The sequence below is a fragment of the Aethina tumida genome, chromosome 8, assembly GCF_024364675.1.
Source record: "Aethina tumida isolate Nest 87 chromosome 8, icAetTumi1.1, whole genome shotgun sequence".
Classification (NCBI taxonomy): Eukaryota; Metazoa; Arthropoda; class Insecta; order Coleoptera; family Nitidulidae; genus Aethina; species Aethina tumida.
Window position 1 is genome coordinate 6,556,710 of NC_065442.1, and position 12,134 is coordinate 6,568,843.

The 12,134-nt window shown below is 33.0% G+C and overlaps 1 long non-coding RNA gene across 2 annotated transcripts; it reads left to right on the forward strand.

The window, feature by feature from the left end:
* Positions 1-5,801: 5,801 nt before the first annotated feature.
* On the forward strand, positions 5,802-9,446 carry LOC126266379 (uncharacterized). Of its 2 annotated transcripts, none has more exons than XR_007548786.1 (3): positions 5,802-5,861; positions 7,021-7,121; positions 9,370-9,446. It is a non-coding gene; the product is annotated as an uncharacterized LOC126266379 (long non-coding RNA). The 2 variants fall into 2 exon arrangements; XR_007548785.1 differs by lacking the exon at positions 9,370-9,446 and adding an exon at positions 8,954-9,285.
* The last annotated feature ends 2,688 nt before the right edge of the window (positions 9,447-12,134 follow it).

A 12,134-nucleotide genomic window follows, 5' to 3' on the forward strand; every position in this document is an offset into this window, starting at 1 on the left:
TAAAAACTACTGAATTTTCGCCATTCTAAAATCTAGTAAATTACTAAAATCACTAAATATTCCCTATACATCTCAGAAATTTTTGGGGAATTTCCATTACCAATTTTTAAAATTAAACATTAAAAATCCCTACAACCCCAAACATAAAGGTCGTGCCTTTTCGACGATTCCGAACGTCTATCATCGGCTGTTGCCCCTCCGTCCCTATTCGCTTGGCCCCCCCTGTATTCTTTTGCGTTGTCAACTTCAGAAAATTAAATTAACTAAAACTCTTTGTCTTTGTCTTTGTAGTGAGCTATGAATTGCTTTTGTTGTCGATACAAGTTTGTTTCTACGTTACTTTGGAAACATGTTTGTACGTTGCCACATTCAACTGTTGAGATTGTTTAGATCGTTAATCAAATGAACAATTTAATTTAGTTGTTCGAATAACATCGAATAGAACAGTCGCACATAGTCCAGATCCTCTGAGATAATTCAAGTCCATTCTTAATCTTCATAGGTTATAGGTCCAAAACCCGATTAAGAACGGAACTGTTGTAATAACCACCGTTAATGAGTGGTACGTACTCAAAAGGATTGGCAGCCGACATAGAACTACAGTGGCACCGTATGAACAGGTACGAACCTGGCCGGATACGGAAATTCTATAAGGTATGAACAGATCTATTTAATAACATTGATAAGGTTCCTGCTTGGCAGGGTTAGATTGTGGTATTCTGAGCTTGTGAGACATGAGGTTAACTAACCTGGTTATGGTTGAATCGCCTCTGAGCTGCTGGCTAGAATATGGTACCTTTTATAGCACTTGAGAGATGTTGACTGTATTTTGAATGAGACACCAGGCATGATAGAGACCGTAGAAGACTGCAAATATGCCGCGTAGTGGGAGACTTTTACTATCTCTGTCATAAATTATGTCTCTCTAAAAATTCAGTGGGAACAAACGTTTTTCGATTGATATATGTCACTCCCCATTATTAATTTTATATTTGTTTATTTTTTTTAATTATAATTTTAAGATGAAAAAAAAAAATTAGATTCGTTAATAATTTTTTCTCATAATAAGGAATATAAATTTACATATTATTTATTTTTATAAAATTAGAGAGAATCTGTAATATAGAAGAAAAGTCAACACCAAAATTTCCGAGATTAGCAGGGAATATTTAGTGTATTTAGTTAGAGAAAATAATTTACTAAATTTCAGAATGTTGAGTCATGGGCGCTGTAACTTTTTTAGATTTTAGGTTATAGAAGACGGTCAGATGATGCTTTTGCTTTAAGTAAATATATTTCTGGTAAATAAATTCATTCATTGAATTTGAAGTGAAAATTCATTTGTATTAATTCAATTCATGGTTCTTGCTTAGTTATTACTTTTGTCAAAATTCAGAATGTTTTACTTTTACAGCAGTTATATTAGTTATAATAATTATATTACACTTTTGGTATAGATGTGTGTAGAAGTGATGTATCCTGAATATATAATATTTATGCAAAATATTTAATTTTAAACCTAACCTATACTCATTTAATATAAATTTTAAATAGAAAGTGACAAATGGACAAAAAGATATCTGTGTAGTTTTAGTTAATTTAATTTTCTGAAGTTGACAACGCAAAAGAATAAATAAGGTTGGTAACAATGTCCAACGAATTTAACCACTTAGCAATTCGTGCGCCAACTTCCCAGTGACATAAAGTATATTTTAGTTTTTGTTCGTATTGATTAATACTAAGTAAACGATTTATAAAATCAGTGTAGTATTTATTACGGAGTAAATTGTCGTAACATACAACAATCCCGACAAATTGGTGACCCCATCCAACACGCAAATTATCAAGAAGCGTACATTAACATTGGTACAAACACGTGGACCAGGGAGAACGAACAAAGGGATACCCCAGCTACCACAACGGGAGCACGAGTTGAACGAGTCAGCATTAAAACTCCACCTTTTTGGAAGAAAGATCCAAGAATATGGTTCTTGCAAATCGAGTCACAATTCGCATTGACTGGAATAACAACAGATTCAACTAAATATCATCACGTATTGAGCGCCATAGATACAGACATATTGCAACAAATCACTGACGAAGTTATCAACCCACCACTTAGTGAGAAATATACAAATATAAAAGAAAAACTAATTTCTGTTTTTAGCGAATCTCAAGAAAAGAAGACAAAAAAGTTATTGTCCGATATCGAGTTAGGGGAAAGAAAACCATCCGAACTTTTAACACAAATGAAAAGTTTAGCCGGAACGGCTGTACCTCACGACCTCGTCAAAACGCTGTGGCTCCAAAGATTACCCATTCATGTGCAATCAATACTAACGACAAGTGACGATACTATGGAAAAATTATCCATAATGGCTGATAAAATTGCAGATATTGAAAGACCTAGTACATATGCTATACAAAAGCAAACAGGCACAACAAACAGCACCACTGAAGAAATCCTTCAAAACCTTATAAAAGAAGTAAAGGAAATAAAAATACAACTGGACAATAGACCACGTTCACGTTCTAGAAGTAGAAAAAGGGATAGTAAATTATGCTGCGTTGCACCATGCAATTATAAAAATCCAGATACGGAAAACTAAAGTCCACGTCCATTAACGCGACGGACGGCGTGGCGAATATTAGTCGCAGACTTGTAGTATTAGATTGCACAACCAAACAAAAGTTTTTAATAGATTCTGGTTCAGATATATCTATTCTACCTAAGAGTCACTGTCGCACGCCATCAACAACGTTAGTTTTGTATGCCGCAAATGGTACTACGATAAAAACTTATGGTTATAAAAGACTTACAGTGAGTCTAGGCTTACGCAGAGATTTTGATTGGAATTTCTGTATAGCAGATGTCGATAAACCAATTCCTACACAGTTGTGACTTATTAGTCGATATCCGTAGAAGCCAATTAATTGACCGCACAACAAAACTATCCAGTAAAGGAAAACAAATCAATATTAACCAAGTTTCAATATTCACATTGCATCCTGAGCAAAAGTTTTGTGATATAATTAAGGAGTACCCCGAAATCACAAACCCAAACAGAAGCAAAAACAGTAAAGCAAACCGAACACAACACGAAATCGAGACCGTTGGTGCACCACTCAAAGCAAAATGCAGACGATTAGCACCAGATCGATTAAAAACAGTATTGAAGAACATAAAACACACCTACATACACTCTTTAAAAGATTAACAGAATACGGATTACAGATAAATCCGGCAAAATGCTGCTTTGGAGAAGAAAAAGTGCAATTTCTTGGCTATGAAATAAGTAAACAAGGAACCTCTCCATTACCAGAGAATGCGGCGATAATCAGAAACTTCAAGAAACCAAGCACAAAAAATGAATTGCGTAGATTTCTTGGCGTCATAAATTTCTACAGGAGATTTATGCCAAATACAGCAAAAACACAAGCAATCTTAAATGATTACCTGAAAAACAGTCCTAAAAACGACAAAACAAAGGTAAATTGGACAGATGAAACAGTTGAAGCATTTGAGAAAGTTAAACAAGAACTAACCAATGCTATGCAGTTAGTACATCCAAAGACTAACGCTGCAGTTTCCTTAACTACTGACGCATCTGACTATGCCATAGGAGCAGTAATTGAACAATATGATGAAGGCGTTTGGAAACCATTAAGTTTCTTTTCTCGCAAACTTTCAACTGCTGAAGTCATATATAGTACGTACGATCGTGAACTGCTAGCTATTTTCGCTACAATTAAACAATTTCGTCATATGCTTGAAGGCCGAAATTTCACGATATGCACAGATCATAAACCTTTAACATATGCTTTTCAACAAAAAATGGATAAAGCATCACCTAGACAGGCACGTCAACTTGATTTTATAGGACAATTCAGCACAGAAATAATACACATAAAAGGAAAATCAAACATTGTTGCTGATACGTTAAGCAGAATTAATTCGATAGAATTAACAAATACTGTACAATTAGAGGAATTCAGTCATCACCAAACTCTAGATCAAGAATTACAAAGACTTCTAGAATCAGATTCAACAGGACTTAAACTGAAAAAAATAGTATATCCAAACTCTATAGAAGTTTACTGTGATATTTCAGAAGAAAATAAAATCAGGCCATTTGTACCACAAAGTTTTAGAAAGAAAGTTTTTGAAAAACTTCATAAACTATCTCATCCAGGGATACGAGCAACAATAAAGTTGATTACAGATCGTTATATCTGGCCCAAAATGATAGAAGTAGAAAATGAGATATTAAATCATGGACAAAAGCATGTATCCAGTGTCAGAAATCTAAAATACACAGACACACAATTACACCTTTCACCAAAATTGAACTACCTAGAGAACGTTTTCAAAAAATTAATATTGATATCATTGGACCTTTACCATCATCAAACAGTTACAGTTATTGTCTCACATACATAGACAGATATACTTGTTGGACCGAGGCAATTCCCATGGTTGATATGACTGCAGAAACTGTAGCTGAAAATTTTATGCAGGCTGGATCAGCAGATTTGGTTGCCCTTTAAAGATCATAACAGATCAAGGTAGGCAATTTGAAAGTCAGCTATTTCAAGCCTTATCTTGTCTAATTGTATCGAAAAGAGTCAGAAATAGTCCATATCATCCACAAACAAACGGTAAGATAGAACGATGGCATAGAACGCTAAAAAATTCTATTAAGTGCCACAATACTCAAAAATGGACAGAAGTTTTGCCCACCATTTTATTAGGTTTGAGAGCCCTAATACAAAAGGACCACCAAATATCACCAGCAGAACTAGTTTATGGATCAACAATAACGCCACCAGGAGAATTTTTAAATCCAACATCTACCACAGCAGATCCTGAAACCTTTGCCACAAAGCTTAAAGAAAAAATGAGTATGTTAAGTCAAAATTTTTGTTCCACAAGATTTAGAAAATTGTGCACACGTCTTTGTTAGAAGAGATACTGTTCGGAAGCCATTAGAACAACCTTTTGATGGACCATTCCAAGTATTAAAAAGACAAGAGAAATACTATACAGTGGATATTAAATCGAAGAAGTGTAATATCTCAAAAGATCGACTAAAACCCGCCTATTTACTTAAAGAGGACATCATATCCACGGAACATAACTATGCTGCAAACCAAATAAACACCAATGATCCACATAAATCTACGAGAAAAGTGAAATTTAGATTATGAAGAAATATTTCAACATTTCATATTTTGGTGTATTTAAATATTTAAATGTTTTATTTCATTTCATGGCTCCGCCACTAGAGGGGGAGTAATGTAGAGTTTTAGTTAATTTAATTTTCTGAAGTTGACAACGCAAAAGAATAAATAAGGTTGGTAACAATGTCCAACGAATTTAACCACTTAGCAATTCGCGCGCCATCTTCCCAGTGACATAAAGTATATTTTAGTTTTTGTTCGTATTAATTAATACTAGTAAACGATTTATAAAATCAGTGTAGTATTTATTACGGAGTAAATTGTCGTAACACAATCCCGACATCTGTAATCTAATAGAATTGGCAACACTGCGTTGAATATGGCAACATGACCGCATCCCGAAATCGTGCCTAGTTATGTTTCTTATTTATAACATTGGGTTGGTACTACATGAATTTTAACAAGTTAGTAATTGTAAAATGTTTTGCAAGGTTAAAATAACCATTAAAATATACTATGTAAAATATTAGAAATATAATGGATTTAATTATATTACTGTTGTTTCTGCTAACATATTTGTTCCAGTTAACTTTATGTTTTAGGTGGTGTTGAAAACTAAATTGACATACATTTAGGTTATGTGTGAAGCAGTCCGCTCCATCTACAATTAAATCTGAAAGGTATGCGTATTTACTATGTCACTTGAGTAACTTAAATGTAGATTCTGTAGATTACTGCAGATAAGTTATACAATATAATATTGAATTTTCAAGCAATAATTCCCATTAAATATCTGTATTTGCTTGGGTTTGTAGTTGTTGCGTCAACAAACTCAAACAAATATAGATATTCAAACAATGGTTACAAAAGTCCTTAAATTTCCATTAATTTTATCTGTGTTTACTTGATTTTTCCTTTGTAATTTTCTTCCATTCATGTGTTTTTAATCAGTAAGCAATAGATGTTCGAATATGTTCCAATATGCAACCCTGAAAGTAGAACAATCATAGTCATTCTTTTCTAGTTTCATTGTTTATTCTTTAATTTACACTTAATTTACACAGTCCTGTTTAATATATGCCAAAATAAAATAGATAATGTTAAAAATGGAATGCTTTAGATACATTTTTGTTTTTTCAGTCTTCAAGTAGATTTGTACCAGTTTTTATTTATTCTCTTATGTTTTAGACATCAATGACTGAAAAACTAAATTGATATTCACCATTATATTTATGCAGAAATGTTTCAATACTTAAATAAAACTGAAACCAACATTTTTAAGGTCAGCATGCATTCACTTAATTTGTTACTTGTGTGATTTAATTAATCATTGTGAGCAGTACTTTATTTTCATTGTTTATTTACTCATAATCACTTGGAACTTATAAGAAAGCATTGCTGAGTACAGGATGTTTTTCTGTTTTTACAGTCTTCTAAAATAGATTGTGTCTTATGTTTTAGATATCAATACTTGAAAAACTAATCTCATGTCCACCATTACATCTGGGCAGCTGAAAGCTCTAAATTGTGCCAAATTATCCTGAATGCAGAATGATTTTGACCACTACTGTGATCCGTTGTTAGAACACTACCAATGAGTTATACAATATAATATTGAAATTTAATTTTCAAACAATAATTCTCATTATCTTCATTTTTGCTACTTTATGTTAATATTGTGTTAAAAGGTAACGTGTACTATTATGACTTTTTCTTCGTAATTTACTTTCACATCATTCATGTATTCTTAATTAGAAGGCAATAGATAATCGATAATTTTTTGTTTTTACAGTTTACATATAGATTGTGCCTGTTTTGATCTTTTGTTTTATGTTTTAGAGTCTATATCTGAAAAACTAAAATGATGTTCACCATTACATTTATGCAGCTGTGTTTATCAATGTTCTAATACATCTGAAATCTGAAGCAAAATATTTAAGGTCAGTATACATTGATTTAATTTGCTTCTTGTGTAATTTAATAGAATAAATTTATATACAGTACGAAAAGTTTTGCCCATCTGAATCCAGAAAGAGGCATCATGCACAACAGACAGTAACTCTCCCACTATAGCGCAGACTTCTACTGTCTCTGTCATGCATGATGTCTTTCTCTAAAATCAGACAGGTCAAACGCTTTTCCTACTGTAGAGTACAGGGGTGGCCAAGCTCTATGATGGTCCGAACTATTTTTCAAAATTTGTTTTATAATTTTATTTACATGTGGTGAAGCACCCCCACATAATAATGAAAAGTACCTCACCCTTGCTGTATTTTCATCCATTATTTCTCTCTTATTCTTCGTATGCAATAGATAGAATTTGACAACTACTATTTGCTACATTATTTATATGCTGAATTCATAACATGGCACTGTCCAGAGTAAATCCTAAAATCTCTATGGTCTCAGGACTGGACTTTGGAGAGTTTTTCCTTTGTAAATTGGTATATTATCTATATCATTTATTACATCACAAAATGATTTCGCTTTCAACTGCCTTGAGTACTTTCCAATTTAACCCATTTCTTCAGGAGTAGTTTCGAACAAAAACATATTTCCTTTACTGTCAAAATTTGCTTTTGTTAAGAACATTTCTGATTTTTGTACGTACGTTTCCGTTGCCGAGCTCTTTCCTATATTAATAAAATAGGTATTAAATTCATTTGCAGTTATAGTTCTACTTATTTCTTTATTTATTTATTATGAAAAAGACTAAAAGAAATTTCAGCATTTTCAATTTCAATTTCGGACTAATCTGTATTTTTTAGACTGTACATATCTTAATTTTTGTATCGTGAAGACATTTATAGTATGAACATACTTATACAGTAAGAAGTGCGTTTCACCCGTCTGAATTTAGAGAGAGATATCATGCATGACAGAGACAGTAGAAGTCTATACCATGGTGGGAGACTTCCTGCCTCTATTGCACATGATGCCTCTTCAGACTCTTCACACGCTCTCTCAATGAGTGCCTTACAAACTCGTTCCTATTCCAATTTTAAATAAGCAATTATAATGCTTAGGCCCGGGAAGTGCCTTGGCTAGCACGTTTAATATCTCCTTTTGAAACGATATTTCTAATAGTGTGGTACCTGATGTCTATGTGCTTTGTTCTTTGATGAAACACGGGATTTTCATACAATAATATCGCACCAAAATTATCATTGTTAATTATAATTTCTTGTAATTCGTTTAAACCAATTTCTTTTATAAAATTTGATATGCTGACATATTCAGCCTCTGTTTCTGAGATTTCCAGCTAACTGCCGCATTAGAGAGAGGGTAAAAACATATCCGGTATATGACATCCTGTCAATTAAACACCGTCCCCAATCTGTATCTACATATCCAATTATACCTTTATCGCACGTAGAGTACCGGAGTCCATAATCCTTGGTTCCTTGAAGTTAACGTAAAACTCGCCTTGCGGCACCCAAATGAATAGTTGTATGGCAATCATTAAACTGTGTTAAAACAGTGGTTACATGGGCTATATCTGGTCTAGTACCAATCGTCGCATACATAAGTCCTCCTACCAATTCCCTGTATTGGCGTCCCTTCTGGCTATCACTACCATTTTTGATCAGCCTTATTTCTGGTTGTACCGGTATGTGAATAGGTTGCGCATCCTCCATTCCAAATTTTTTAAGTTACAAATACATAAGGCATTGTTGAATTTCTATTCCAAGGCAATATTTTAGCGTTTCCAAGATCTTCAATCTTCAAAATCTTTCGCCAATTCTTGCTTAAATTCTTTAATCCATTCCAGATCTTGCGAAACAATTAAGATATCATCTACATAAATTGAAAGAAGTAATATTTTATCCTCCCTTCGAATGATATGAACACGTTGATCCGACTGAATTGGCTGTATACCAATTTGTCGTAATTTTTATCAAATCTAATGTTTCATTGGCGCCCAACTTGTTTCAAACTGTAAAGGGATTTTTTTATAACAATGACCAAAAGAGACAAAGTTACTGAGCAAATTTTAACAAAGAGGTCCAAAACCTCTCTGACGATAACCAAGTGTGGAACATATATATGAGTTTTTACTCTTATTATGATAATTTGGTTTTTCAATATATTATAAAACTGTTATTTAATTCTGTTTTAAGTATTATGACTTGTGGTAGGACATCCACTGATTTTTTCAATTGTTTCCATCTGTGATTTTAATTCTAGTTAATTGAAGAATTTTTGTATCATAACATACCTGAAAAATTTATATACGTTTGATGATGAGTGTACTGAAAAATCTTATTAAAGCATAACATTCATACTATTTTTATATCAACAAGGAAGATTCAACACAGACTCAGATAGGACTGCCAAAGATAGGAGAGATTATCAAACTGGGATATACCGCATACCATGCTCTTGCAGAAAACGTTCAATAGGGACTAGGATTAAGGAACACAAACGAAATAGTAAACTAGGACAATCAGACAAGTCTGTTGTAGCTGAACATGCACTGTTAGATGAAAATCATAAGATAAAATTTCTTGCATCAACAACTGGATATCACAACAGAATGATTAGGGAAGCAATTGAAACCCATAAACACGGAGACAACTTCGACACAAAAGAAGAAGCATTGAAGCTTGATAAAATGTGGACACCAGTGCTCAAAAATATAAAAATCGCTAAGCAGAGAAGAACGGTCAACGAACAGAACAAAATTTCTAGATCATCAGTAGTCAAATTGTTATTTAGTTGTGAATCGGATGTCAAAGTAACACGAACCAAATCAGGCCTTTGAAGATGCTACCCACTGGTGCTAGCGAAACGTCAGGAAATAATTCCAACAAACGTCGACCAAAAACTTGGAACAACTATAGGATCCTTATAATTTCATTATGTGAGTATATGTAAGTTTTGTATATTTTGAATAAGTATAAAATCATAATTTACAATAGTGTCAATTTAAGGTTTATAACCTGCTGCTCCATAAACATTGGAGTATGTTAAATTGACTTTTATTACAAAATGTATTGTAGTTTCTACAGGTTTGAAATTGATTATTTGATCTTCCTGAACTGTGTTCCGTCGCTTTAATATTCATTGATATTTTAAATTTATTCTAGACATATTTTTTAGGTAGATCCTATTGATCTCGTTGAATATGTAATATCACTTTTGTCGACGGTATAAAAAACAAGTATTAGTAGTAATTTATCTGACTACAAAATGCTCAACAATCAACTAATAAGTATCAAACATTCATTCTCTGTAAGTCACCTCCTAGTTACGAGATTTTATTTTTAAGGTCTAGTTTGATGATCGGACACAATTGAGCGACTGATAAATTTTTACTGTTAGACGATTGATTTTATCACAAAAGCTATATTCTTGATAAAGTTTGTAGTATATGTTTGGTTGCAATAAGATTTCTGAGATTGGAAATCTAGTGTATTTATTGATAACAATTAATCTATATTTTTCTATCCGCTCCTAAAGAGTCATTGTCTACTTATTTTAGAGGTCTTGTTGATGTGCTATTTTTATTGAATCTTTATTAATAGTCTGAATTATTGCTTGGTATACATATAATTTTTTAAGAATATTTTCTAACATTTGTAATGGGATATTGAGGTAATTTGTTTACTAGAATGTTACATTGGCAACACCTGAAGTCTTTTTGAAGGACTCATTACTTGCGCTAAGGCAGCGATTTAATTCCCTTTAAATTGTTGAAGATAAACGACTTTACGTTTCCCAATTGTTCTATTTTTAATATCACTAATCTTTGTTTCCGTTGTCCTGTGTTGTGTGATGTGGAAACGTTGTTAGTATGTTTTGTAGTAGTTTTCGATCATTGGACATATTTAAATAAATTCATTCAATTCCACAAAAGATGCACAGCACTGTCAGCTGTATGGCTACAGACACATACTGCTATAAGCATGTCGGTGACGCGAATGCACGATATGTCACCCATCCAAAAAGTGTCATAGTACACTGCGCGTGCGCCAGTGGTGAGGATGTCGGTGACGCGAACCCATAAGATTTTCTTCTATCAAAAAGGTTACGCAAGTTTTTCGTTCAAAAATACATAGTCTAAGAGCCCGTGGGCGGATAACTGTATGTATTTGACCAGACCTGAGTTTTTGTGCATTGAGGCCTCTATACCTACCCTACATGAGATGGGCACTCACTAAGCCCAAAGTGGCGGACGCAAGTAGTGCGCATGTGACACAGGTATCCTTTTTTCGCTTATTTCAAATCCATTTGACCACGTCTGCCACTTGGAAATTTAAAAATATGATATTATTACTATCAGAAAATACCAATGGCAGACGACCATCACGTGTTTAACATAGTGGCAGACAATTTTGAAAATTCCAAAAAATAAAAATTTTGAATGAAAATGACCATGTCTGCCATTGACATATTTTATTCCTAATAGTATTAAAAACTTATATTTATCACGGCAGACGTCTACATGGCGTACAAACTTCAGCAGAAAAAAAAATTCAGCAATCACCCGGCCTGATAGTATGCATAAATGTTTTTGTTTTATATTGACATAATCAATTTTATCCCTATGATAATAGAAATTAATATTTTTTTGTAATCTATATACGATATTTTATAAGCTAGATGAGAAAAAAGTAGATTTTTAACGCTAAAATCATAAATATTAAGTTATACTGCTGCTAACAAAAAATATTTTCTTCAAAAATACATTAAATATATTATTTGTTAGGAAAGGCAACTTTTAATTTTCAGTTTTCACACTTTTGTCGACAGTATCTACAGCATCTACAGCTTCCAAAGTATAGAGTTAAATAAGTATCAACATTCATTCTCTGTAACTCGCCACCTAGTTACGAGGTTTTATTCTTAAGGTCTAGTTTTCTAGGTACCTCTTGATAGACATTAGTTTGTTGGTCTAGTAACCGAGCTTCCCAGCCAAATCAACAACGAACCAAAAATTGTCCAGTGCC